General features: G+C 45.0%; 27 non-coding genes and 1 pseudogene across 27 annotated transcripts; all 28 read right to left on the reverse strand.

Moving 5' to 3' along the window:
• Positions 1-584: 584 nt before the first annotated feature.
• LOC142512597 (5S ribosomal RNA) lies at positions 585-703 on the reverse strand (annotated as a pseudogene).
• Positions 704-1,383: 680 nt separating this feature from the next.
• LOC142512693 (5S ribosomal RNA) lies at positions 1,384-1,503 on the reverse strand. Its single transcript, XR_012808867.1, has one exon. It is a non-coding gene; the product is annotated as a 5S ribosomal RNA (ribosomal RNA).
• A 683-nt stretch (positions 1,504-2,186) lies between these two features.
• Positions 2,187-2,306, reverse strand: LOC142508182 (5S ribosomal RNA). Its single transcript, XR_012806409.1, has one exon. It is a non-coding gene; the product is annotated as a 5S ribosomal RNA (ribosomal RNA).
• A 681-nt stretch (positions 2,307-2,987) lies between these two features.
• Positions 2,988-3,106, reverse strand: LOC142507371 (5S ribosomal RNA). Its single transcript, XR_012805631.1, has one exon. It is a non-coding gene; the product is annotated as a 5S ribosomal RNA (ribosomal RNA).
• A 684-nt stretch (positions 3,107-3,790) lies between these two features.
• Positions 3,791-3,909, reverse strand: LOC142510202 (5S ribosomal RNA). The gene has a single exon (XR_012808328.1). It is a non-coding gene; the product is annotated as a 5S ribosomal RNA (ribosomal RNA).
• Positions 3,910-4,590: 681 nt separating this feature from the next.
• Positions 4,591-4,709, reverse strand: LOC142508744 (5S ribosomal RNA). Its single transcript, XR_012806947.1, has one exon. It is a non-coding gene; the product is annotated as a 5S ribosomal RNA (ribosomal RNA).
• A 683-nt stretch (positions 4,710-5,392) lies between these two features.
• LOC142516866 (5S ribosomal RNA) lies at positions 5,393-5,511 on the reverse strand. The gene has a single exon (XR_012812637.1). It is a non-coding gene; the product is annotated as a 5S ribosomal RNA (ribosomal RNA).
• Positions 5,512-6,196: 685 nt separating this feature from the next.
• On the reverse strand, positions 6,197-6,315 carry LOC142506689 (5S ribosomal RNA). Its single transcript, XR_012804972.1, has one exon. It is a non-coding gene; the product is annotated as a 5S ribosomal RNA (ribosomal RNA).
• Positions 6,316-6,999: 684 nt separating this feature from the next.
• Positions 7,000-7,117, reverse strand: LOC142510518 (5S ribosomal RNA). Its single transcript, XR_012808625.1, has one exon. It is a non-coding gene; the product is annotated as a 5S ribosomal RNA (ribosomal RNA).
• Positions 7,118-7,799: 682 nt separating this feature from the next.
• LOC142517426 (5S ribosomal RNA) lies at positions 7,800-7,917 on the reverse strand. Its single transcript, XR_012813173.1, has one exon. It is a non-coding gene; the product is annotated as a 5S ribosomal RNA (ribosomal RNA).
• A 685-nt stretch (positions 7,918-8,602) lies between these two features.
• Positions 8,603-8,721, reverse strand: LOC142507783 (5S ribosomal RNA). Its single transcript, XR_012806029.1, has one exon. It is a non-coding gene; the product is annotated as a 5S ribosomal RNA (ribosomal RNA).
• Positions 8,722-9,404: 683 nt separating this feature from the next.
• Positions 9,405-9,522, reverse strand: LOC142511438 (5S ribosomal RNA). Its single transcript, XR_012808742.1, has one exon. It is a non-coding gene; the product is annotated as a 5S ribosomal RNA (ribosomal RNA).
• A 684-nt stretch (positions 9,523-10,206) lies between these two features.
• On the reverse strand, positions 10,207-10,325 carry LOC142513106 (5S ribosomal RNA). Its single transcript, XR_012809069.1, has one exon. It is a non-coding gene; the product is annotated as a 5S ribosomal RNA (ribosomal RNA).
• A 683-nt stretch (positions 10,326-11,008) lies between these two features.
• LOC142516878 (5S ribosomal RNA) lies at positions 11,009-11,127 on the reverse strand. The gene has a single exon (XR_012812649.1). It is a non-coding gene; the product is annotated as a 5S ribosomal RNA (ribosomal RNA).
• Positions 11,128-11,809: 682 nt separating this feature from the next.
• Positions 11,810-11,929, reverse strand: LOC142513282 (5S ribosomal RNA). Its single transcript, XR_012809237.1, has one exon. It is a non-coding gene; the product is annotated as a 5S ribosomal RNA (ribosomal RNA).
• A 681-nt stretch (positions 11,930-12,610) lies between these two features.
• Positions 12,611-12,730, reverse strand: LOC142514568 (5S ribosomal RNA). Its single transcript, XR_012810456.1, has one exon. It is a non-coding gene; the product is annotated as a 5S ribosomal RNA (ribosomal RNA).
• A 661-nt stretch (positions 12,731-13,391) lies between these two features.
• Positions 13,392-13,509, reverse strand: LOC142511449 (5S ribosomal RNA). The gene has a single exon (XR_012808743.1). It is a non-coding gene; the product is annotated as a 5S ribosomal RNA (ribosomal RNA).
• Positions 13,510-14,189: 680 nt separating this feature from the next.
• Positions 14,190-14,308, reverse strand: LOC142516890 (5S ribosomal RNA). Its single transcript, XR_012812660.1, has one exon. It is a non-coding gene; the product is annotated as a 5S ribosomal RNA (ribosomal RNA).
• A 682-nt stretch (positions 14,309-14,990) lies between these two features.
• On the reverse strand, positions 14,991-15,109 carry LOC142516901 (5S ribosomal RNA). Its single transcript, XR_012812672.1, has one exon. It is a non-coding gene; the product is annotated as a 5S ribosomal RNA (ribosomal RNA).
• Positions 15,110-15,792: 683 nt separating this feature from the next.
• On the reverse strand, positions 15,793-15,911 carry LOC142516913 (5S ribosomal RNA). Its single transcript, XR_012812682.1, has one exon. It is a non-coding gene; the product is annotated as a 5S ribosomal RNA (ribosomal RNA).
• Positions 15,912-16,593: 682 nt separating this feature from the next.
• On the reverse strand, positions 16,594-16,711 carry LOC142511462 (5S ribosomal RNA). The gene has a single exon (XR_012808745.1). It is a non-coding gene; the product is annotated as a 5S ribosomal RNA (ribosomal RNA).
• Positions 16,712-17,392: 681 nt separating this feature from the next.
• On the reverse strand, positions 17,393-17,511 carry LOC142516925 (5S ribosomal RNA). Its single transcript, XR_012812693.1, has one exon. It is a non-coding gene; the product is annotated as a 5S ribosomal RNA (ribosomal RNA).
• Positions 17,512-18,193: 682 nt separating this feature from the next.
• On the reverse strand, positions 18,194-18,312 carry LOC142516937 (5S ribosomal RNA). Its single transcript, XR_012812704.1, has one exon. It is a non-coding gene; the product is annotated as a 5S ribosomal RNA (ribosomal RNA).
• A 682-nt stretch (positions 18,313-18,994) lies between these two features.
• On the reverse strand, positions 18,995-19,113 carry LOC142516950 (5S ribosomal RNA). The gene has a single exon (XR_012812716.1). It is a non-coding gene; the product is annotated as a 5S ribosomal RNA (ribosomal RNA).
• Positions 19,114-19,795: 682 nt separating this feature from the next.
• Positions 19,796-19,913, reverse strand: LOC142511474 (5S ribosomal RNA). The gene has a single exon (XR_012808746.1). It is a non-coding gene; the product is annotated as a 5S ribosomal RNA (ribosomal RNA).
• Positions 19,914-20,595: 682 nt separating this feature from the next.
• Positions 20,596-20,713, reverse strand: LOC142511485 (5S ribosomal RNA). The gene has a single exon (XR_012808747.1). It is a non-coding gene; the product is annotated as a 5S ribosomal RNA (ribosomal RNA).
• Positions 20,714-21,397: 684 nt separating this feature from the next.
• LOC142516961 (5S ribosomal RNA) lies at positions 21,398-21,516 on the reverse strand. The gene has a single exon (XR_012812728.1). It is a non-coding gene; the product is annotated as a 5S ribosomal RNA (ribosomal RNA).
• A 683-nt stretch (positions 21,517-22,199) lies between these two features.
• Positions 22,200-22,318, reverse strand: LOC142512790 (5S ribosomal RNA). The gene has a single exon (XR_012808876.1). It is a non-coding gene; the product is annotated as a 5S ribosomal RNA (ribosomal RNA).
• Between the last annotated feature and the right edge of the window lie 176 nt (positions 22,319-22,494).

Consider the following 22,494-nt stretch of genomic DNA (forward strand, 5'->3'; position numbering starts at 1 on the left):
TAAGTTCTGCGCGATGGCAGAGCTAGGATGGGTGACCTCCCTGGGAAGACCTCGTGTCGCGACGGTTACGTAAATTATGGGAAAACAGGCGAAATAATGTTTTTAATTGAGTTAAAGCAGTCTCCGGAGTAAGCTGCGTCATACCCTTCCTTCCGCACAGAAACCGGCTCATCGACAACAAAAATCGATAAAGTGTTCCAGAAAATAGAAAAAAAATAAGGAAGAAGAAATAAGCGAAGGTAAAGCTATTATTAGTGCCTGGGATAAACGATAAAAAGAATCGGAACCGATCGAAATTTGAACTTCCTAAGCGGATTTCTCGAGGAAACGAAAGCCTTAACAGAAGCGTTAAATCGCAATAGTGGGTCTAGAGAAGGAATCGGCTAAAATCTCGTCACTCATTGCGTAGTAATGAGTCTCGTCCGTTTGCCCGTTTACAAGCAAATTAGCCTACAATTTTGTCCAAATCCGGCAGTGCCCGAGCTACGTTCATTTCACATGTTTTATCTGTCCCGATCGAGATTCAGATGATTTGAGCCGAAAATCGTCTGTCAACAAGTAATCAAAATAGAAAAACACGAAAAGGTGTGCAACACGAGACATTCCCAGGGGGTCCACCCAATCCTAGTACTGCTCTCGCCCAAGCACGCTTAACTTCGAGTTCTGATGGGATCCGGTGCATTAGTGCTGTATGATCGCACCGACATTGAGTGGGATGTTATTCTTTATATCCCTCGAGTACGTGTGGAGCGGGCGGCGATGGACAACACGCGGCACTGCTCTCGCCCAATCATAACCATGAAGTTAAGCGTTCTGGCGCGATGGCAAGAGCTAGGATGGGTGACCTCCCTGGGAAGACCTCGTGTCGCGATCGTTTACGTAAATTATGGATAAAACAGTCGAAATAAGTGTTTTTAATTGAGTTAACCGTCTCCGGAGTAATCTGCGTCATACCCTTCCGCACAGAACCGGCTCACGACAACAAAAATCGATAAATGTTCCCAGAAAATAGAAAAAAAATAAGAAGAAGGAAATAACGAATGTAAAGCTATTATTATGCCTGGGATACGATAAAATGGAACCGGAATCGAATTTCGAACTTCCTAAGCGGATTTCTCGAGGAAACGAAAGCTTAACAGAAGCGTTAAATCGCAAATTAGAGGGTCTTAGAGAAGAATTCGGCTAAAATCTCGTCAGCTCATTGCGTAGTAATGAGTCTCGTCCGTTTGCCCGTTTACAATCAAATTAGCCTACAATTTTGTCCAAATCTGCAGTGCCCGAGCTACTTTCATTTCACATGTTTATCTGGTCCCGATCGAGATTCAGATGATTTGAGCCGAAAATCGTCTGTCAACAAGTAATCAAAAATAGAAAACACGAAAAGGGGTGCAACACGAGGACTTCCCAAGGGGGTCACCCATCCTAGTACTGCTCTCGCCCAAGCACGCTTAACTTCGGAGTTCTGATGGGATCCGGTGCATTAGTGCTGGTATGATCGCACCCGACATTGAGTGGGATGTTTATTCTTATATCCCTCGAGTACGTGTGGAGCGGGCGGCGATGGACAACACGCGGCACTGCTCTCGCCCAATTATAACCATGAAGTTAAGCGTTCTGGCGCGATGGCAGAGCTAGGATGGGTGACCTCCCTGGGAAGACCTCGTGTCGCGATCGTTTACGTAAATTATGTAAAAACAGTCGAAATAATTGTTTTTAATAAGATAACCGTCTCCGGAGTAATCTGCGTCATACCCTTCCGCACAGAACCGGCTCACGACAACAAAAATCGATAAATGTTCCCAGAAAATAGAAAAAAAAATAAGAAGAAGGAAAATAACGAATGTAAAGCTATTATTATGCCTGGGATACGATAAAATGGAACCGGAATCGAATTTCGAACTTCCTAAGCGGATTTCTCGAGGAAACGAAAGCTTAACAGAAGCGTTAAATCGCAAATTAGAGGGTCTTAGAGAAGGAATTCGGCTAAAATCTCGTCAGCTCATTGCGTAGTAATGAGTCTCGTCCGTTTGCCCGTTTACAATCAAATTAGCCTACAATTTTGTCCAAATCCGGCAGTGCCCGAGCTACTTTCATTTCACATGTCTTATCTGGTCCCGATCGAGATTCAGATGATTTGAGCCGAAAATCGTCTGTCAACAAGTAATCAAAAATAGAAAAACACGAAAAGGGTGCAACACGAGGACATTCCCAGGGGGTCACCCATCCTAGTACTGCTCTCAGCCCAAGCACGCTTAACTTCGGAGTTCTGATGGATCCGGTGCATTAGTGCTGGTATGATCGCACCCGACATTGAGTGGGATGTTTATTCTTATATCCCTCGAGTACGTGTGGAGCGGGCGGCGATGGACAACACGCGGCACTGCTCTCGCCCAATCATAACCACGAAGTTAAGCGTTCTAGCGCGATGGCAGAGCTAGGATGGGTGACCTCCTGGGAAGACCTCGTGTCGCGATCGTTTACGTAAATTATGGATAAAACAGTCGAAATAATTGTTTTAATGAGTTAACCGTCTCCGGAGTAATCTGCGTCATACCCTTCCGCACAGAACCGGCTCACGACAACAAAAATCGATAAATGTTCCCAGAAAATAGAAAAAAAAATAAGAAGAAGGAAATAACGAATGTAAGCTATTATTATGCCTGGGATACGATAAAATGGAACCGGAATCGAATTTCGAACTTCCTAAGCGGATTTCTCGAGGAAACGAAAGCTTAACAGAAGCGTAAATCGCAAATTAGAGGGTCTTAGAGAAGGAATTCGGCTAAAATCTCGTCAGCTCATTGCGTAGTAATGAGTCTCGTCCGTTTGCCTCGTTTACAATCAAATTAGCCTACAATTTTGTCCAAATCCGGCAGTGCCCGAGCTACTTTCATTTCACATGTTTTATCTGGTCCCGATCGAGATTCAGATGATTTGAGCCGAAAATCGTCTGTCAACAAGTAATCAAAAATAGAAAAACACGAAAAGGGGTGCAACACGAGGACTTCCAAGGAGGTCACCCATCCTAGTACTGCTCTCGCCCAAGCACGCTTAACTTCGGAGTTCTGATGGGATCCGGTGCATTAGTGCTGGTATGATCGCACCCGACATTGAGTGGGATGTTTATTCTTATATCCCTCGAGTACGTGTGGAGCGGGCGGCGATGGACAACACGCGGCACTGCTCTCGCCCAATCATAACCATGAAGTTAAGCGTTCTGGCGCGATGGCAGAGGTAGGATGGGTGACCTCCCTGGGAAGACCTCGTGTCGCGACCGTTTACGTAAATTATGGATAAAACAGTCGAAATAATTGTTTTTAATTAGTTAACCGTCTCCGGAGTAATCTGCGTCATACCCTTTCGCACAGAACCGGCTCACGACAACAAAAATCGATAAATGTTCCCAGAAAATAGAAAAAAAAATAAGAAGAAGAAAATAACGAATGTAAAGCTATTATTATGCTTGGGATACGATAAAATGGAACCGGAATCGAATTTCGAACTTCCTAAGCGGATTTCTCGAGGAAACGAAAGCTTAACAGAAGCGTTAAATCGCAAATTAGAGGGTCATAGAGAAGGAATTCGGGTAAAATCTCGTCAGCTCATTGCGTAGTAATGAGTCTCGTCCGTTTGCCCGTTTACAATCAAATTAGCCTACAATTTTGTCCAAATCCGGCAGTGCCCGAGCTACTTTCATTTCACATGTCTTATCTGGTCCCGATCGAGATTCAGATGATTTGAGCCGAAAATCGTCTGTCAACAAGTAATCAAAAATAGAAAAACACGAAAAGGGGTGCAACACGAGGACTTCCCAAGGGGTCACCCATCCTAGTACTGCTCTCGCCCAAGCACGCTTAACTTCGGAGTTCTGATGGGATCCGGTGCATTAGTGCTGGTATGATCGCACCGAACAAGAGTGGGATGTTTATTCTTATATCCCTCGAGTACGTGTGGAGCGGGCGGCGATGGACAACACGCGGCACTGCTCTCGCCCAATCATAACCATGAAGTTAAGCGTTCTGGCGCGATGGCAGAGCTAGGATGGGTGACCTCCCTGGAAAGACCTCGTGTCGCGATCGATTACGTAAATTATGGTTAAAAAAGTCGAAATAATTGTTTTTAATGAGTTAACCGTCTCCGAAGTAATCAGCGTCATACCCTTCCGCACAGAACCGGCTCACGACAACAAAAATCGATAAATGTTCCCAGAAAATAGAAAAAAAATAAGAAGAAGGAAATAACGAATGTAAAGCTATTATTATGCCTCGGATACGATAAAATGGAATCGGAATCGAATTTCGAACTTCCTAAGCGGATTTCTCGAGGAAACGAAAGCTTAACAGAAGCGTTAAATCGCAAATTAGAGGGTCTTATAGAAGGAATTCGGCTAAAATCTCGTCAACTCATTGCGTAGTAATGAGTCTCGTCTGTTTGCCCGTTTACAATCAAATTAGCCTACAATTTTGTCCAAATCCGGCAGTGCCCGGGCTACTTTCATTTCACATGTCTTATCTGGTCCCGATCGAGATTCAGATGATTTGAGCCGAAAATCGTCTGTCAACAAGTAATCAAAAATGAAAAACACTAAAAAGGGAGCAACACGAGGACTTCCCAGGGGGTCACCCATCCTAGTACTGCTCTCGCCCAAGCACGCTTAACTTCGGAGTTCTGATGGGATCCGGTGCATTAGTGCTGGTATGATCGCACCCGACATTGAGTGGGATGTTTATTCTTATATCCCTCGAGTACGTGTGGAGCGGGCGGCGATGGACAACATGCGGCACTGCTCTCGCCCAATCATAACCACGAAGTTAAGCATTCTGGCGCGATGGCAGAGCTAGGATGGGTGACCTCCCTGGGAAGACCTCGTGTCGCGATCGTTTACGTAAATTATGGATAAAACAGTCTAAATAATTGTTTTTAATTAGTTAACCGTCTCCGGAGTAATCTGCGTTATACCCTTCCGCACAGAACCGGCTGACGACAACAAAAATCGATAAATGTTCCCAGAAAATAGAATAAAAATAAGAAGAAGGAAATAACGAATGTAAAGCTATTATTAAGTCTGGGATACGATAAAATGGAACCGAAATCGAATTTCGAACTTCCTAAGCGGATTTCTCGAGGAAACGAAAGCTTAACAGAAGCGGTAAATCGCAAATTAGAGGGTCTTAGAGAAGGAATTCGGCTAAAATCTCGTCAGCTCATTGCGTAGTAATGAGTCTCGTCCGTTTGCCCGTTTACAATCAAATTAGCCTACAATTTTGTCCAAATCCGGCAGTGCCCGAGCTACTTTCATTTCACATGTCTTATCTGGTCCCGATCGAGATTCAGATGATTTGAGCCGAAAATCGTCTGTCAACAAGTAATCAAAAATAGAAAAACACGAAAAAGGGTGCAACACGAGGACTTCCCAGGGGGTCACCCATCCTAGTACTGCTCTCGCCCAAGCACGCTTAACTTCGGAGTTCTGATGGGATCCGGTGCATTAGTGCTGGTATGATCGCACCCGACATTGAGTGGGATGTTTATTCTTATATCCCTCGAGTACGTGTGGAGCGGGCGGCGATGGACAACACGCGGCACTGCTCTCGCCCAATCATAACCATGAAGTTAAGCGTTCTGGCGCGATGGCAGAGCTAGGATGGGTGACCTCCCTGGGAAGACCTCGTGTCGCGATCGTTTACGTAAATTATGGATAAAACAGTCGAAATAATTGTTTTTAATGAGTTAACCGTCTCCGGAGTAATCTGCGTCATACCCTTCCGCACAGAACCGGCTCACGACAACAAAAATCGATAAATGTTCCCAGAAAATAGAAAAAAAAATAAGAAGAAGGAAATAACGAATGTAAAGCTATTATTATGCTGGGATACGATAAAATGGAACCGGAATCGAATTTCGAACTTCCTAAGCGGATTTCTCGAGGAAACGAAAGCTTAACAGAAGCGGTAAATCGCAAATTAGAGGGTCTTAGAGAAGGAATTCGGCTAAAATCTCGTCAGCTCATTGCGTAGTAATGAGTCTCGTCCGTTTGCCCGTTTACAATCAAATTAGCCTACAATTTTGTCCAAATCCGGCAGTGCCCGAGATACTTTCATTTCACATGTCTTATCTGGTCCCGATCGAAATTCAGATGATTTGAGCCGAAAATCGTCTGTCAACAAGTAATCAAAAATAGAAAAACAAGAAAAAAGGTGTGCAACACGAGGACTTCCCAAGGGGGTACCCATCCTACTACTGCTCTAGTCCAAGCACGCTTAACTTCGGAGTTCTGATGGGATCCGGTGCATTAGTGCTGGTATGATCGCACCCGACATTGAGTGGGATGTTTATTCTTATATCCCTCGAGTACGTGTGGAGCGGGCGGCGATGGACAACACGCGGCACTGCTCTCGCCCAATCATAACCATGAAGTTAAGCGTTCTGGCGCGATGGCAGAGCTAGGATGGGTGACCTCCCTGGGAAGACCTCGTGTCGCGATCGTTTACGTAAATTATGGATAAAACAGTCGAAATAATTGTTTTTAATGAGTTAACCGTCTCCGGAGTAATCTGCGTCATACCCTTCCGCACAGAACCGGCTCACGACAACAAAAATCGATAAATGTTCCCAGAAAATAGAAAAAAAAATAAGAAGAAGGAAATAACGAATGTAAAGCTATTATTATGCCTGGGATACGATAAAATGGAACCGGAATCGAATTTCGAACTTCCTAAGCGGATTTCTCGAGGAAACGAAAGCTTAACAGAAGCGTTAAATCGCAAATTAGAGGGTCTTAGAGAAGGAATTCGGCTAAAATCTCGTCAGCTCATTGCGTAGTAATGAGTCTCGTCCGTTTGCCCGTTTACAATCAAATTAGCCTACAATTTTGTCCAAATCCGGCAGTGCCCGAGCTACTTTCATTTCACATGTCTTATCTGGTCCCGATCGAGATTCAGATGATTTGAGCCGAAAATCGTCTGTCAACAAGTAATCAAAAATAGAAAAACACGAAAAGGGGTGCAACACGAGGACTTCCCAGGGGTCACCCATCCTAGTACTGCTCTCGCCCAAGCACGCTTAACTTCGGAGTTCTGATGGGATCCGGTGCATTAGTGCTGGTATGATCGCACCCGACATTGAGTGGGATGTTTATTCTTATATCCCTCGAGTACGTGTGGAGCGGGCGGCGATGGACAACACGCGGCACTGCTCTCGCCCAATCATAACCACGAAGTTAAGCGTTCTGGCGCGATGGCAGAGCTAGGATGGGTGACCTCCCTGGGAAGACCTCGTGTCGCGATCGTTTACGTAAATTATGGATAAAACAGTCGAAATAATTGTTTTAATTAGTTAACCGTCTCCGGAGTAATCTGCGTCATACCCTTCCGCACAGAACCGGCTCACGACAACAAAAATCGATAAATGTTCCCAGAAAATAGAAAAAAAATAAGAAGAAGGAAATAACGAATGTAAAGCTATTATTATGCCTGGGATACGATAAAATGGAACCGAAATCGAATTTCGAACTTCCTAAGCGGATTTCTCGAGGAAACGAAAGCTTAACAGAAGCGGTAAATCGCAAATTAGAGGGTCTTAGAGAAGGAATTCGGCTAAAATCTCGTCAGCTCATTGCGTAGTAATGAGTCTCGTCCGTTTGCCCGTTTACAATCAAATTAGCCTACAATTTTGTCCAAATCCGGCAGTGCCCGAGCTACTTTCATTTCACATGTCTTATCTGGTCCCGATCGAGATTCAGATGATTTGAGCCGAAAATCGTCTGTCACCAAGTAATCAAAAATAGAAAAACACGAAAAAGGGTGCAACACGAGGACTTCCCAGGGGGTCACCCATCCTAGTACTGCTCTAGCCAAGCACGCTTAACTTCGGAGTTCTGATGGAATCCGGTGCATTAGTGCTGGTATGATCGCACCCGACATTGAGTGGGATGTTTATTCTTATATCCCTCGAGTACGTGTGGAGCGGGCGGCGATGGACAACACGCGGCACTGCTCTCGCCCAATCATAACCATGAAGTTAAGCGTTCTGGCGCGATGGCAGAGCTAGGATGGGTGACCTCCCTGGGAAGACCTCGTGTCGCGATCGTTTACGTAAATTATGGATTAAAACAGTCGAAATAATTGTTTTTAATGAGTTAACCGTCTCCGGAGTAATCTGCGTCATACCCTTCCGCACAGAACCGGCTCACGACAACAAAAATCGATAAATGTTCCCAGAAAATAGAAAAAAAAATAAGAAGAAGGAAATAACGAATGTAAAGCTATTATTATGCCTGGGATACGATAAAATGGAACCGGAATCGAATTTCGAACTTCCTAAGCGGATTTCTCGAGGAAACGAAAGCTTAACAGAAGCGGTAAATCGCAAATTAGAGGGTCTTAGAGAAGGAATTCGGCTAAAATCTCGTCAGCTCATTGCGTAGTAATGAGTCTCGTCCGTTTGCCCGTTTACAATCAAATTAGCCTACAATTTTGTCCAAATCCGGCAGTGCCCGAGCTACTTTCATTTCACATGTCTTATCTGGTCCCGATCGAGATTCAGATGATTTGAGCCGAAAATCGTCTGTCAACAAGTAATCAAAAATAGAAAAACACGAAAAGGTGTGCAACACGAGGACTTCCCAGGGGGTCACCCATCCTAGTACTGCTCTCGCCCAAGCACGCTTAACTTCGGAGTTCTGATGGGATCCGGTGCATTAGTGCTGGTATGATCGCACCCGACATTGAGTGGGATGTTTATTCTTATATCCCTCGAGTACGTGTGGAGCGGGCGGCGATGGACAACACGCGGCACTGCTCTCGCCCAATCATAACCATGAAGTTAAGCGTTCTAGCGCGATGGCAGAGCTAGGATGGGTGACCTCCCTGGGAAGACCTCGTGTCGCGATCGTTTACGTAAATTATGGATAAAACAGTCGAAATAATTGTTTTTAATGAGTTAACCGTCTCCGGAGTAATCTGCGTCATACCCTTCCGCACAGAACCGGCTCACGACAACAAAAATCGATAAATGTTCCCAGAAAATAGAAAAAAAAATAAGAAGAAGGAAATAACGAATGTAAAGCTATTATTATGCTGGGATACGATAAAATGGAACCGGAATCGAATTTCGAACTTCCTAAGCGGATTTCTCGAGGAAACGAAAGCTTAACAGAAGCGGTAAATCGCAAATTAGAGGGTCTTAGAGAAGGAATTCGGCTAAAATCTCGTCAGCTCATTGCGTAGTAATGAGTCTCGTCCGTTTGCCCGTTTACAATCAAATTAGCCTACAATTTTGTCCAAATCCGGCAGTGCCCGAGCTACTTTCATTTCACATGTCTTATCTGGTCCCGATCGAGATTCAGATGATTTGAGCCGAAAATCGTCTGTCAACAAGTAATCAAAAATAGAAAAACACGAAAAAGGGTGCAACACGAGGACTTCCCAGGGGTCACCCATCCTAGTACTGCTCTCGCCCAAGCACGCTTAACTTCGGAGTTCTGATGGGATCCGGTGCATTAGTGCTGGTATGATCGCACCCGACATTGAGTGGGATGTTTATTCTTATATCCCTCGAGTACGTGTGGAGCGGGCGGCGATGGACAACACGCGGCACTGCTCTCGCCCAATCATAACCATGAAGTTAAGCGTTCTGGCGCGATGGCAGAGCTAGGATGGGTGACCTCCCTGGGAAGACCTCGTGTCGCGATCGTTTACGTAAATTATGGATAAAACAGTCGAAATAATTGTTTTTAATGAGTTAACCGTCTCCGGAGTAATCTGCGTCATACCCTTCCGCACAGAACCGGCTCACGACAACAAAAATCGATAAATGTTCCCAGAAAATAGAAAAAAAAATAAGAAGAAGGAAATAACGAATGTAAAGCTATTATTATGCCTGGGATACGATAAAATGGAACCGGAATCGAATTTCGAACTTCCTAAGCGGATTTCTCGAGGAAACGAAAGCTTAACAGAAGCGTTAAATCGCAAATTAGAGGGTCTTAGAGAAGGAATTCGGCTAAAATCTCGTCAGCTCATTGCGTAGTAATGAGTCTCGTCCGTTTGCCCGTTTACAATCTAATTAGCCTACAATTTTGTCCAAATCCGGCAGTGCCCGAGCTACTTTCATTTCACATGTCTTATCTGGTCCCGATCGAGATTCAGATGATTTGAGCCGAAAATCGTCTGTCAACAAGTAATCAAAAATAGAAAAACACGAAAAGGGGTGCAACACGAGGACTTCCAAGGAGGTCACCCATCCTAGTACTGCTCTCGCCCAAGCACGCTTAACTTCGGAGTTCTGATGGGATCCGGTACATTAGTGCTGGTATGATCGCACACGACATTGAGTGGGATGTTTATTCTTATATCCCTCGAGTACGTGTGGAGTGGGCGGCGATGGACAACACGCGGCACTGCTCTCGCCCAATCATAACCATGAAGTTAAGCGTTCTGGCGCGATGGCAGAGCTAGGATGGGTGACCTCCCTGGGAAGACCTCGTGTCGCGACCGTTTACGTAAATTATGGATAAAACAGTCGAAATAATTGTTTTTAATGAGTTAACCGTCTCCGGAGTAATCTGCGTCATACCCTTCCGCACAGAACCGGCTCACGACAACAAAAATCGATAAATGTTCCCAGAAAATAGAAAAAAAAATAAGAAGAAGAAAATAACGAATGTAAAGCTATTATTATGCCTGGGATACGATAAAATGGAACCGGAATCGAATTTCGAACTTCCTAAGCGGATTTCTCGAGGAAACGAAAGCTTAACAGAAGCGTTAAATCGCAAATTAGAGGGTCTTAGAGAAGGAATTCGGCTAAAATCTCGTCAGCTCATTGCGTAGTAATGAGTCTCGTCCGTTTGCCCGTTTACAATCAAATTAGCCTACAATTTTGTCCAAATCCGGCAGTGCCCGAGCTACTTTCATTTCACATGTCTTATCTGGTCCCGATCGAGATTCAGATGATTTGAGCCGAAAATCGTCTGTCAACAAGTAATCAAAAATAGAAAAACACGAAAAGGGTGCAACACGAGGACTTCCCAGGGGGTCACCCATCCTAGTACTGCTCTCGCCCAAGCACGCTTAACTTCGGAGTTCTGATGGGATCCGGTGCATTAGTGCTGGTATGATCGCACCCGACATTGAGTGGGATGTTTATTCTTATATCCCTCGAGTACGTGTGGAGCGGGCGGCGATGGACAACACGCGGCACTGCTCTCGCCCAATCATAACCATGAAGTTAAGCGTTCTGGCGCGATGGCAGAGCTAGGATGGGTGACCTCCCTGGGAAGACCTCGTGTCGCGATCGTTTACGTAAATTATGGATAAAACAGTCGAAATAATTGTTTTTAATTAGTTAACCGTCTCCGGAGTAATCTGCGTCATACCCTTCCGCACAGAACCGGCTCACGACAACAAAAATCGATAAATGTTCCCAGAAAATAGAAAAAAAATAAGAAGAAGGAAATAACGAATGTAAAGCTATTATTATGCCTGGGATACGATAAAATGGAACCGAATCGAATTTCGAACTTCCTAAGCGGATTTCTCGAGGAAACGAAAGCTTAACAGAAGCGGTAAATCGCAAATTAGAGGGTCTTAGAGAAGGAATTCGGCTAAAATCTCGTCAGCTCATTGCGTAGTAATGAGTCTCGTCCGTTTGCCCGTTTACAATCAAATTAGCCTACAATTTTGTCCAAATCCGGCAGTGCCCGAGCTACTTTCATTTCACATGTCTTATCTGGTCCCGATCGAGATTCAGATGATTTGAGCCGAAAATCGTCTGTCAACAAGTAATCAAAAATAGAAAAACACGAAAAGGTGTGCAACACGAGGACATTCCCAGGGGGTCACCCATCCTAGTACTGCTCTCGCCCAAGCACGCTTAACTTCGGAGTTCTGATGGGATCCGGTGCATTAGTGCTGGTATGATCGCACCCGACATTGAGTGGGATGTTTATTCTTATATCCCTCGAGTACGTGTGGAGCGGGCGGCGATGGACAACACGCGGCACTGCTCTCGCCCAATCATAACCATGAAGTTAAGCGTTCTAGCTCGATGGCAGAGCTAGGATGGGTGACCTCCCTGGGAAGACCTCGTGTCGCGATCGTTTACGTAAATTATGGATAAAACAGTCGAAATAATTGTTTTTAATGAGTTAACCGTCTCCGGAGTAATCTGCGTCATACCCTTCCGCACAGAACCGGCTCACGACAACAAAAATCGATAAATGTTCCCAGAAAATAGAAAAAAAATAAGAAGAAGGAAATAACGAATGTAAAGCTATTATTATGCCTGGGATACGATAAAATGGAACCGGAATCGAATTTCGAACTTCCTAAGCGGATTTCTCGAGGAAACGAAAGCTTAACAGAAGCGGTAAATCGCAAATTAGAGGGTCTTAGAGAAGGAATTCGGCTAAAATCTCGTCAGCTCATTGCGTAGTAATGAGTCTCGTCCGTTTGCCCGTTTACAATCAAATTAGCCTACAATTTTGTCCAAATCCGGCAGTGCCCGAGCTACTTTCATTTCACATGTCTTATCCGGTCCGATCGAGATTCAGATGATTTGAGCCGAAAATCGTCTGTCAACAAGTAATCAAAAATAGAAAAACACGAAAAGGGTGCAACACGAGGACTTCCCAGGGGGTCACCCATCCTAGTACTGCTCTAGTCCCAAGCACGCTTAACTTCGGAGTTCTGATGGGATCCGGTGCATTAGTGCTGGTATGATCGCACCCGACATTGAGTGGGATGTTTATTCTTATATCCCTCGAGTACGTGTGGAGCGGGCGGCGATGGACAACACGCGGCACTGCTCTCGCCCAATCATAACCATGAAGTTAAGCGTTCTGGCGCGATGGCAGAGCTAGGATGGGTGACCTCCCTGGGAAGACCTCGTGTCGCGACCGTTTACGTAAATAATTGTTTTTAATGAGTTAACCGTCTCCGGAGTAATCTGCGTCATACCCTTCCGCACAGAACCGGCTCACGACAACAAAAATCGATAAATGTTCCCAGAAAATAGAAAAAAAATAAGAAGAAGGAAATAACGAATGTAAAGCTATTATTATGCCTGGGATACGATAAAATGGAACCGGAATCGAATTTCGAACTTCCTAAGCGGATTTCTCGAGGAAACGAAAGCTTAACAGAAGCGTTAAATCGCAAATTAGAGGGTCTTAGAGAAGGAATTCGGCTAAAATCTCGTCAGCTCATTGCGTAGTAATGAGTCTCGTCCGTTTGCCCGTTTACAATCAAATTAGCCTACAATTTTGTCCAAATCCGGCAGTGCCCGAGCTACTTTCATTTCACATGTCTTATCTGGTCCCGATCGAGATTCAGATGATTTGAGCCGAAAATCGTCTGTCAACAAGTAATCAAAAATAGAAAAACACGAAAAGGGTGCAACACGAGGACTTCCCAGGGGTCACCCATCCTAGTACTGCTCTCGCCCAAGCACGCTTAACTTCGGAGTTCTGATGGGATCCGGTGCATTAGTGCTGGTATGATCGCACCCGACATTGAGTGGGATGTTTATTCTTATATCCCTCGAGTACGTGTGGAGCGGGCGGCGATGGACAACACGCGGCACTGCTCTCGCCCAATCATAACCATGAAGTTAAGCGTTCTGGCGCGATGGCAGAGCTAGGATGGGTGACCTCCCTGGGAAGACCTCGTGTCGCGATCGTTTACGTAAATTATGGATAAAACAGTCGAAATAATTGTTTTTAATTAGTTAACCGTCTCCGGAGTAATCTGCGTCATACCCTTCCGCACAGAACCGGCTCACGACAACAAAAATCGATAAATGTTCCCAGAAAATAGAAAAAAAATAAGAAGAAGGAAATAACGAATGTAAAGCTATTATTATGCTGGGATACGATAAAATGGAACCGAATCGAATTTCGAACTTCCTAAGCGGATTTCTCGAGGAAACGAAAGCTTAACAGAAGCGGTAAATCGCAAATTAGAGGGTCTTAGAGAAGGAATTCGGCTAAAATCTCGTCAGCTCATTGCGTAGTAATGAGTCTCGTCCGTTTGCCCGTTTACAATCAAATTAGCCTACAATTTTGTCCAAATCCGGCAGTGCCCGAGCTACTTTCATTTCACATGTCTTATCTGGTCCCGATCGAGATTCAGATGATTTGAGCCGAAAATCGTCTGTCAACAAGTAATCAAAAATAGAAAAACACGAAAAGGGTGCAACACGAGGACTTCCCAGGGGGTCACCCATCCTAGTACTGCTCTCGCCCAAGCACGCTTAACTTCGGAGTTCTGATGGGATCCGGTGCATTAGTGCTGGTATGATCGCACCCGACATTGAGTGGGATGTTTATTCTTATATCCCTCGAGTACGTGTGGAGCGGGCGGCGATGGACAACACGCGGCACTGCTCTCGCCCAATCATAACCATGAAGTTAAGCGTTCTGGCGCGATGGCAGAGCTAGGATGGGTGACCTCCCTGGGAAGACCTCGTGTCGCGATCGTTTACGTAAATTATGGATAAAACAGTCGAAATAATTGTTTTTAATGAGTTAACCGTCTCCGGAGTAATCTGCGTCATACCCTTCCGCACAGAACCGGCTCACGACAACAAAAATCGATAAATGTTCCCAGAAAATAGAAAAAAAATAAGAAGAAGGAAATAACGAATGTAAAGCTATTATTATGCCTGGGATACGATAAAATGGAACCGGAATCGAATTTCGAACTTCCTAAGCGGATTTCTCGAGGAAACGAAAGCTTAACAGAAGCGTTAAATCGCAAATTAGAGGGTCTTAGAGAAGGAATTCGGCTAAAATCTCGTCAGCTCATTGCGTAGTAATGAGTCTCGTCCGTTTGCCCGTTTACAATCAAATTAGCCTACAATTTTGTCCAAATCCGGCAGTGCCCGAGCTACTTTCATTTCACATGTCTTATCTGGTCCCGATCGAGATTCAGATGATTTGAGCCGAAAATCGTCTGTCAACAAGTAATCAAAAATAGAAAAACACGAAAAGGGTGCAACACGAGGACTTCCCAGGGGGTCACCCATCCTAGTACTGCTCTCGCCCAAGCACGCTTAACTTCGGAGTTCTGATGGGATCCGGTGCATTAGTGCTGGTATGATCGCACCCGACATTGAGTGGGATGTTTATTCTTATATCCCTCGAGTACGTGTGGAGCGGGCGGCGATGGACAACACGCGGCACTGCTCTCGCCCAATCATAACCATGAAGTTAAGCGTTCTGGCGCGATGGCAGAGCTAGGATGGGTGACCTCCCTGGGAAGACCTCGTGTCGCGATCGTTTACGTAAATTATGGATAAAACAGTCGAAATAATTGTTTTTAATGAGTTAACCGTCTCCGGAGTAATCTGCGTCATACCCTTCCGCACAGAACCGGCTCACGACAACAAAAATCGATAAATGTTCCCAGAAAATAGAAAAAAAAATAAGAAGAAGGAAATAACGAATGTAAAGCTATTATTATGCCTGGGATACGATAAAATGGAACCGGAATCGAATTTCGAACTTCCTAAGCGGATTTCTCGAGGAAACGAAAGCTTAACAGAAGCGTTAAATCGCAAATTAGAGGGTCTTAGAGAAGGAATTCGGCTAAAATCTCGTCAGCTCATTGCGTAGTAATGAGTCTCGTCCGTTTGCCCGTTTACAATCAAATTAGCCTACAATTTTGTCCAAATCCGGCAGTGCCCGAGCTACTTTCATTTCACATGTCTTATCTGGTCCCGATCGAGATTCAGATGATTTGAGCCGAAAATCGTCTGTCAACAAGTAATCAAAAATAGAAAAACACGAAAAGGGTGCAACACGAGGACTTCCCAGGGGGTCACCCATCCTAGTACTGCTCTCGCCCAAGCACGCTTAACTTCGGAGTTCTGATGGGATCCGGTGCATTAGTGCTGGTATGATCGCACCCGACATTGAGTGGGATGTTTATTCTTATATCCCTCGAGTACGTGTGGAGCGGGCGGCGATGGACAACACGCGGCACTGCTCTCGCCCAATCATAACCATGAAGTTAAGCGTTCTGGCGCGATGGCAGAGCTAGGATGGGTGACCTCCCTGGGAAGACCTCGTGTCGCGATCGTTTACGTAAATTATGGATAAAACAGTCGAAATAATTGTTTTTAATGAGTTAACCGTCTCCGGAGTAATCTGCGTCATACCCTTCCGCACAGAACCGGCTCACGACAACAAAAATCGATAAATGTTCCCAGAAAATAGAAAAAAAATAAGAAGAAGGAAATAACGAATGTAAAGCTATTATTATGCCTGGGATACGATAAAATGGAACCGGAATCGAATTTCGAACTTCCTAAGCGGATTTCTCGAGGAAACGAAAGCTTAACAGAAGCGGTAAATCGCAAATTAGAGGGTCTTAGAGAAGGAATTCGGCTAAAATCTCGTCAGCTCATTGCGTAGTAATGAGTCTCGTCCGTTTGCCCGTTTACAATCAAATTAGCCTACAATTTTGTCCAAATCCGGCAGTGCCCGAGCTACTTTCATTTCACATGTCTTATCTGGTCCCGATCGAGATTCAGATGATTTGAGCCGAAAATCGTCTGTCAACAAGTAATCAAAAATAGAAAAACACGAAAAGGGTGCAACACGAGGACTTCCCAGGGGTCACCCATCCTAGTACTGCTCTCGCCCAAGCACGCTTAACTTCGGAGTTCTGATGGGATCCGGTGCATTAGTGCTGGTATGATCGCACCCGACATTGAGTGGGATGTTTATTCTTATATCCCTCGAGTACGTGTGGAGCGGGCGGCGATGGACAACACGCGGCACTGCTCTCGCCCAATCATAACCATGAAGTTAAGCGTTCTGGCGCGATGGCAGAGCTAGGATGGGTGACCTCCCTGGGAAGACCTCGTGTCGCGATCGTTTACGTAAATTATGGATAAAACAGTCGAAATAATTGTTTTTAATGAGTTAACCGTCTCCGGAGTAATCTGCGTCATACCCTTCCGCACAGAACCGGCTCACGACAACAAAAATCGATAAATGTTCCCAGAAAATAGAAAAAAAATAAGAAGAAGGAAATAACGAATGTAAAGCTATTATTATGCTGGGATACGATAAAATGGAACCGGAATCGAATTTCGAACTTCCTAAGCGGATTTCTCGAGGAAACGAAAGCTTAACAGAAGCGTTAAATCGCAAATTAGAGGGTCTTAGAGAAGGAATTCGGCTAAAATCTCGTCAGCTCATTGCGTAGTAATGAGTCTCGTCCGTTTGCCCGTTTACAATCAAATTAGCCTACAATTTTGTCCAAATCCGGCAGTGCCCGAGCTACTTTCATTTCACATGTCTTATCTGGTCCCGATCGAGATTCAGATGATTTGAGCCGAAAATCGTCTGTCAACAAGTAATCAAAAATAGAAAAACACGAAAAGGGTGCAACACGAGGACTTCCCAGGGGGTCACCCATCCTAGTACTGCTCTCGCCCAAGCACGCTTAACTTCGGAGTTCTGATGGGATCCGGTGCATTAGTGCTGGTATGATCGCACCCGACATTGAGTGGGATGTTTATTCTTATATCCCTCGAGTACGTGTGGAGCGGGCGGCGATGGACAACACGCGGCACTGCTCTCGCCCAATCATAACCATGAAGTTAAGCGTTCTGGCGCGATGGCAGAGCTAGGATGGGTGACCTCCCTGGGAAGACCTCGTGTCGCGATCGTTTACGTAAATTATGGATAAAACAGTCGAAATAATTGTTTTTAATGAGTTAACCGTCTCCGGAGTAATCTGCGTCATACCCTTCCGCACAGAACCGGCTCACGACAACAAAAATCGATAAATGTTCCCAGAAAATAGAAAAAAAATAAGAAGAAGGAAATAACGAATGTAAAGCTATTATTATGCCTGGGATACGATAAAATGGAACCGGAATCGAATTTCGAACTTCCTAAGCGGATTTCTCGAGGAAACGAAAGCTTAACAGAAGCGGTAAATCGCAAATTAGAGGGTCTTAGAGAAGGAATTCGGCTAAAATCTCGTCAGCTCATTGCGTAGTAATGAGTCTCGTCCGTTTGCCCGTTTACAATCAAATTAGCCTACAATTTTGTCCAAATCCGGCAGTGCCCGAGCTACTTTCATTTCACATGTCTTATCTGGTCCCGATCGAGATTCAGATGATTTGAGCCGAAAATCGTCTGTCAACAAGTAATCAAAAATAGAAAAACACGAAAAGGGTGCAACACGAGGACTTCCCAGGGGGTCACCCATCCTAGTACTGCTCTCGCCCAAGCACGCTTAACTTCGGAGTTCTGATGGGATCCGGTGCATTAGTGCTGGTATGATCGCACCCGACATTGAGTGGGATGTTTATTCTTATATCCCTCGAGTACGTGTGGAGCGGGCGGCGATGGACAACACGCGGCACTGCTCTCGCCCAATCATAACCATGAAGTTAAGCGTTCTGGCGCGATGGCAGAGCTAGGATGGGTGACCTCCCTGGGAAGACCTCGTGTCGCGATCGTTTACGTAAATTATGGATAAAACAGTCGAAATAATTGTTTTTAATGAGTTAACCGTCTCCGGAGTAATCTGCGTCATACCCTTCCGCACAGAACCGGCTCACGACAACAAAAATCGATAAATGTTCCCAGAAAATAGAAAAAAAATAAGAAGAAGGAAATAACGAATGTAAAGCTATTATTATGCCTGGGATACGATAAAATGGAACCGGAATCGAATTTCGAACTTCCTAAGCGGATTTCTCGAGGAAACGAAAGCTTAACAGAAGCGTTAAATCGCAAATTAGAGGGTCTTAGAGAAGGAATTCGGCTAAAATCTCGTCAGCTCATTGCGTAGTAATGAGTCTCGTCCGTTTGCCCGTTTACAATCAAATTAGCCTACAATTTTGTCCAAATCCGGCAGTGCCCGAGCTACTTTCATTTCACATGTCTTATCTGGTCCCGATCGAGATTCAGATGATTTGAGCCGAAAATCGTCTGTCAACAAGTAATCAAAAATAGAAAAACACGAAAAGGGTGCAACACGAGGACTTCCCAGGGGGTCACCCATCCTAGTACTGCTCTCGCCCAAGCACGCTTAACTTCGGAGTTCTGATGGGATCCGGTGCATTAGTGCTGGTATGATCGCACCCGACATTGAGTGGGATGTTTATTCTTATATCCCTCGAGTACGTGTGGAGCGGGCGGCGATGGACAACACGCGGCACTGCTCTCGCCCAATCATAACCATGAAGTTAAGCGTTCTGGCGCGATGGCAGAGCTAGGATGGGTGACCTCCCTGGGAAGACCTCGTGTCGCGATCGTTTACGTAAATTATGGATAAAACAGTCGAAATAATTGTTTTTAATGAGTTAACCATCTCCGGAGTAATCTGCGTCATACCCTTCCGCACAGAACCGGCTCACGACAACAAAAATCGATAAATGTTCCCAGAAAATAGAAAAAAAATAAGAAGAAGGAAATAACGAATGTAAAGCTATTATTATGCCTGGGATACGATAAAATGGAACCGGAATCGAATTTCGAACTTCCTAAGCGGATTTCTCGAGGAAACGAAAGCTTAACAGAAGCGTTAAATCGCAAATTAGAGGGTCTTAGAGAAGGAATTCGGCTAAAATCTCGTCAGCTCATTGCGTAGTAATGAGTCTCGTCCGTTTGCCCGTTTACAATCAAATTAGCCTACAATTTTGTCCAAATCCGGCAGTGCCCGAGCTACTTTCATTTCACATGTCTTATCTGGTCCCGATCGAGATTCAGATGATTTGAGCCGAAAATCGTCTGTCAACAAGTAATCAAAAATAGAAAAACACGAAAAGGGTGCAACACGAGGACTTCCCAGGGGTCACCCATCCTAGTACTGCTCTCGCCCAAGCACGCTTAACTTCGGAGTTCTGATGGGATCCGGTGCATTAGTGCTGGTATGATCGCACCCGACATTGAGTGGGATGTTTATTCTTATATCCCTCGAGTACGTGTGGAGCGGGCGGCGATGGACAACACGCGGCACTGCTCTCGCCCAATCATAACCATGAAGTTAAGCGTTCTGGCGCGATGGCAGAGCTAGGATGGGTGACCTCCCTGGGAAGACCTCGTGTCGCGATCGTTTACGTAAATTATGGATAAAACAGTCGAAATAATTGTTTTTAATGAGTTAACCGTCTCCGGAGTAATCTGCGTCATACCCTTCCGCACAGAACCGGCTCACGACAACAAAAATCGATAAATGTTCCCAGAAAATAGAAAAAAAATAAGAAGAAGGAAATAACGAATGTAAAGCTATTATTATGCCTGGGATACGATAAAATGGAACCGGAATCGAATTTCGAACTTCCTAAGCGGATTTCTCGAGGAAACGAAAGCTTAACAGAAGCGTTAAATCGCAAATTAGAGGGTCTTAGAGAAGGAATTCGGCTAAAATCTCGTCAGCTCATTGCGTAGTAATGAGTCTCGTCCGTTTGCCCGTTTACAATCAAATTAGCCTACAATTTTGTCCAAATCCGGCAGTGCCCGAGCTACTTTCATTTCACATGTCTTATCTGGTCCCGATCGAGATTCAGATGATTTGAGCCGAAAATCGTCTGTCAACAAGTAATCAAAAATAGAAAAACACGAAAAGGGTGCAACACGAGGACTTCCCAGGGGTCACCCATCCTAGTACTGCTCTCGCCCAAGCACGCTTAACTTCGGAGTTCTGATGGGATCCGGTGCATTAGTGCTGGTATGATCGCACCCGACATTGAGTGGGATGTTTATTCTTATATCCCTCGAGTACGTGTGGAGCGGGCGGCGATGGACAACACGCGGCACTGCTCTCGCCCAATCATAACCATGAAGTTAAGCGTTCTGGCGCGATGGCAGAGCTAGGATGGGTGACCTCCCTGGGAAGACCTCGTGTCGCGATCGTTTACGTAAATTATGGATAAAACAGTCGAAATAATTGTTTTTAATGAGTTAACCGTCTCCGGAGTAATCTGCGTCATACCCTTCCGCACAGAACCGGCTCACGACAACAAAAATCGATAAATGTTCCCAGAAAATAGAAAAAAAATAAGAAGAAGGAAATAACGAATGTAAAGCTATTATTATGCCTGGGATACGATAAAATGGAACCGGAATCGAATTTCGAACTTCCTAAGCGGATTTCTCGAGGAAACGAAAGCTTAACAGAAGCGGTAAATCGCAAATTAGAGGGTCTTAGAGAAGGAATTCGGCTAAAATCTCGTCAAGCTCATTGCGTAGTAATGAGTCTCGTCCGTTTGCCCGTTTACAATCAAATTAGCCTACAATTTTGTCCAAATCCGGCAGTGCCCGAGCTACTTTCATTTCACATGTCTTATCTGGTCCCGATCGAGATTCAGATGATTTGAGCCGAAAATCGTCTGTCAACAAGTAATCAAAAATAGAAAAACACGAAAAAGGGTGCAACACGAGGACTTCCCAGGGGGTCACCCATCCTAGTACTGCTCTCGCCCAAGCACGCTTAACTTCGGAGTTCTGATGGGATCCGGTGCATTAGTGCTGGTATGATCGCACCCGACATTGAGTGGGATGTTTATTCTTATATCCCTCGAGTACGTGTGGAGCGGGCGGCGATGGACAACACGCGGCACTGCTCTCGCCCAATCATAACCATGAAGTTAAGCGTTCTGGCGCGATGGCAGAGCTAGGATGGGTGACCTCCCTGGGAAGACCTCGTGTCGCGATCGTTTACGTAAATTATGGATAAAACAGTCGAAATAATTGTTTTTAATGAGTTAACCGTCTCCGGAGTAATCTGCGTCATACCCTTCCGCACAGAACCGGCTCACGACAACAAAAATCGATAAATGTTCCCAGAAAATAGAAAAAAAATAAGAAGAAGGAAATAACGAATGTAAAGCTATTATTATGCCTGGGATACGATAAAATGGAACCGGAATCGAATTTCGAACTTCCTAAGCGGATTTCTCGAGGAAACGAAAGCTTAACAGAAGCGTTAAATCGCAAATTAGAGGGTCTTAGAGAAGGAATTCGGCTAAAATCTCGTCAGCTCATTGCGTAGTAATGAGTCTCGTCCGTTTGCCCGTTTACAATCAAATTAGCCTACAATTTTGTCCAAATCCGGCAGTGCCCGAGCTACTTTCATTTCACATGTCTTATCTGGTCCCGATCGAGATTCAGATGATTTGAGCCGAAAATCGTCTGTCAACAAGTAATCAAAAATAGAAAAACACGAAAAGGGGTGCAACACGAGGACTTCCCAGGGGGTCACCCATCCTAGTACTGCTCTCGCCCAAGCACGCTTAACTTCGGAGTTCTGATGGGATCCGGTGCATTAGTGCTGGTATGATCGCACCCGACATTGAGTGGGATGTTTATTCTTATATCCCTCGAGTACGTGTGGAGCGGGCGGCGATGGACAACACGCGGCACTGCTCTCGCCCAATCATAACCATGAAGTTAAGCGTTCTGGCGCGATGGCAGAGCTAGGATGGGTGACCTCCCTGGGAAGACCTCGTGTCGCGATCGTTTAC

The sequence above is a fragment of the Primulina tabacum genome, chromosome 10 (assembly GCF_025594145.1).
Source record: "Primulina tabacum isolate GXHZ01 chromosome 10, ASM2559414v2, whole genome shotgun sequence".
Classification (NCBI taxonomy): Eukaryota; Viridiplantae; Streptophyta; class Magnoliopsida; order Lamiales; family Gesneriaceae; genus Primulina; species Primulina tabacum.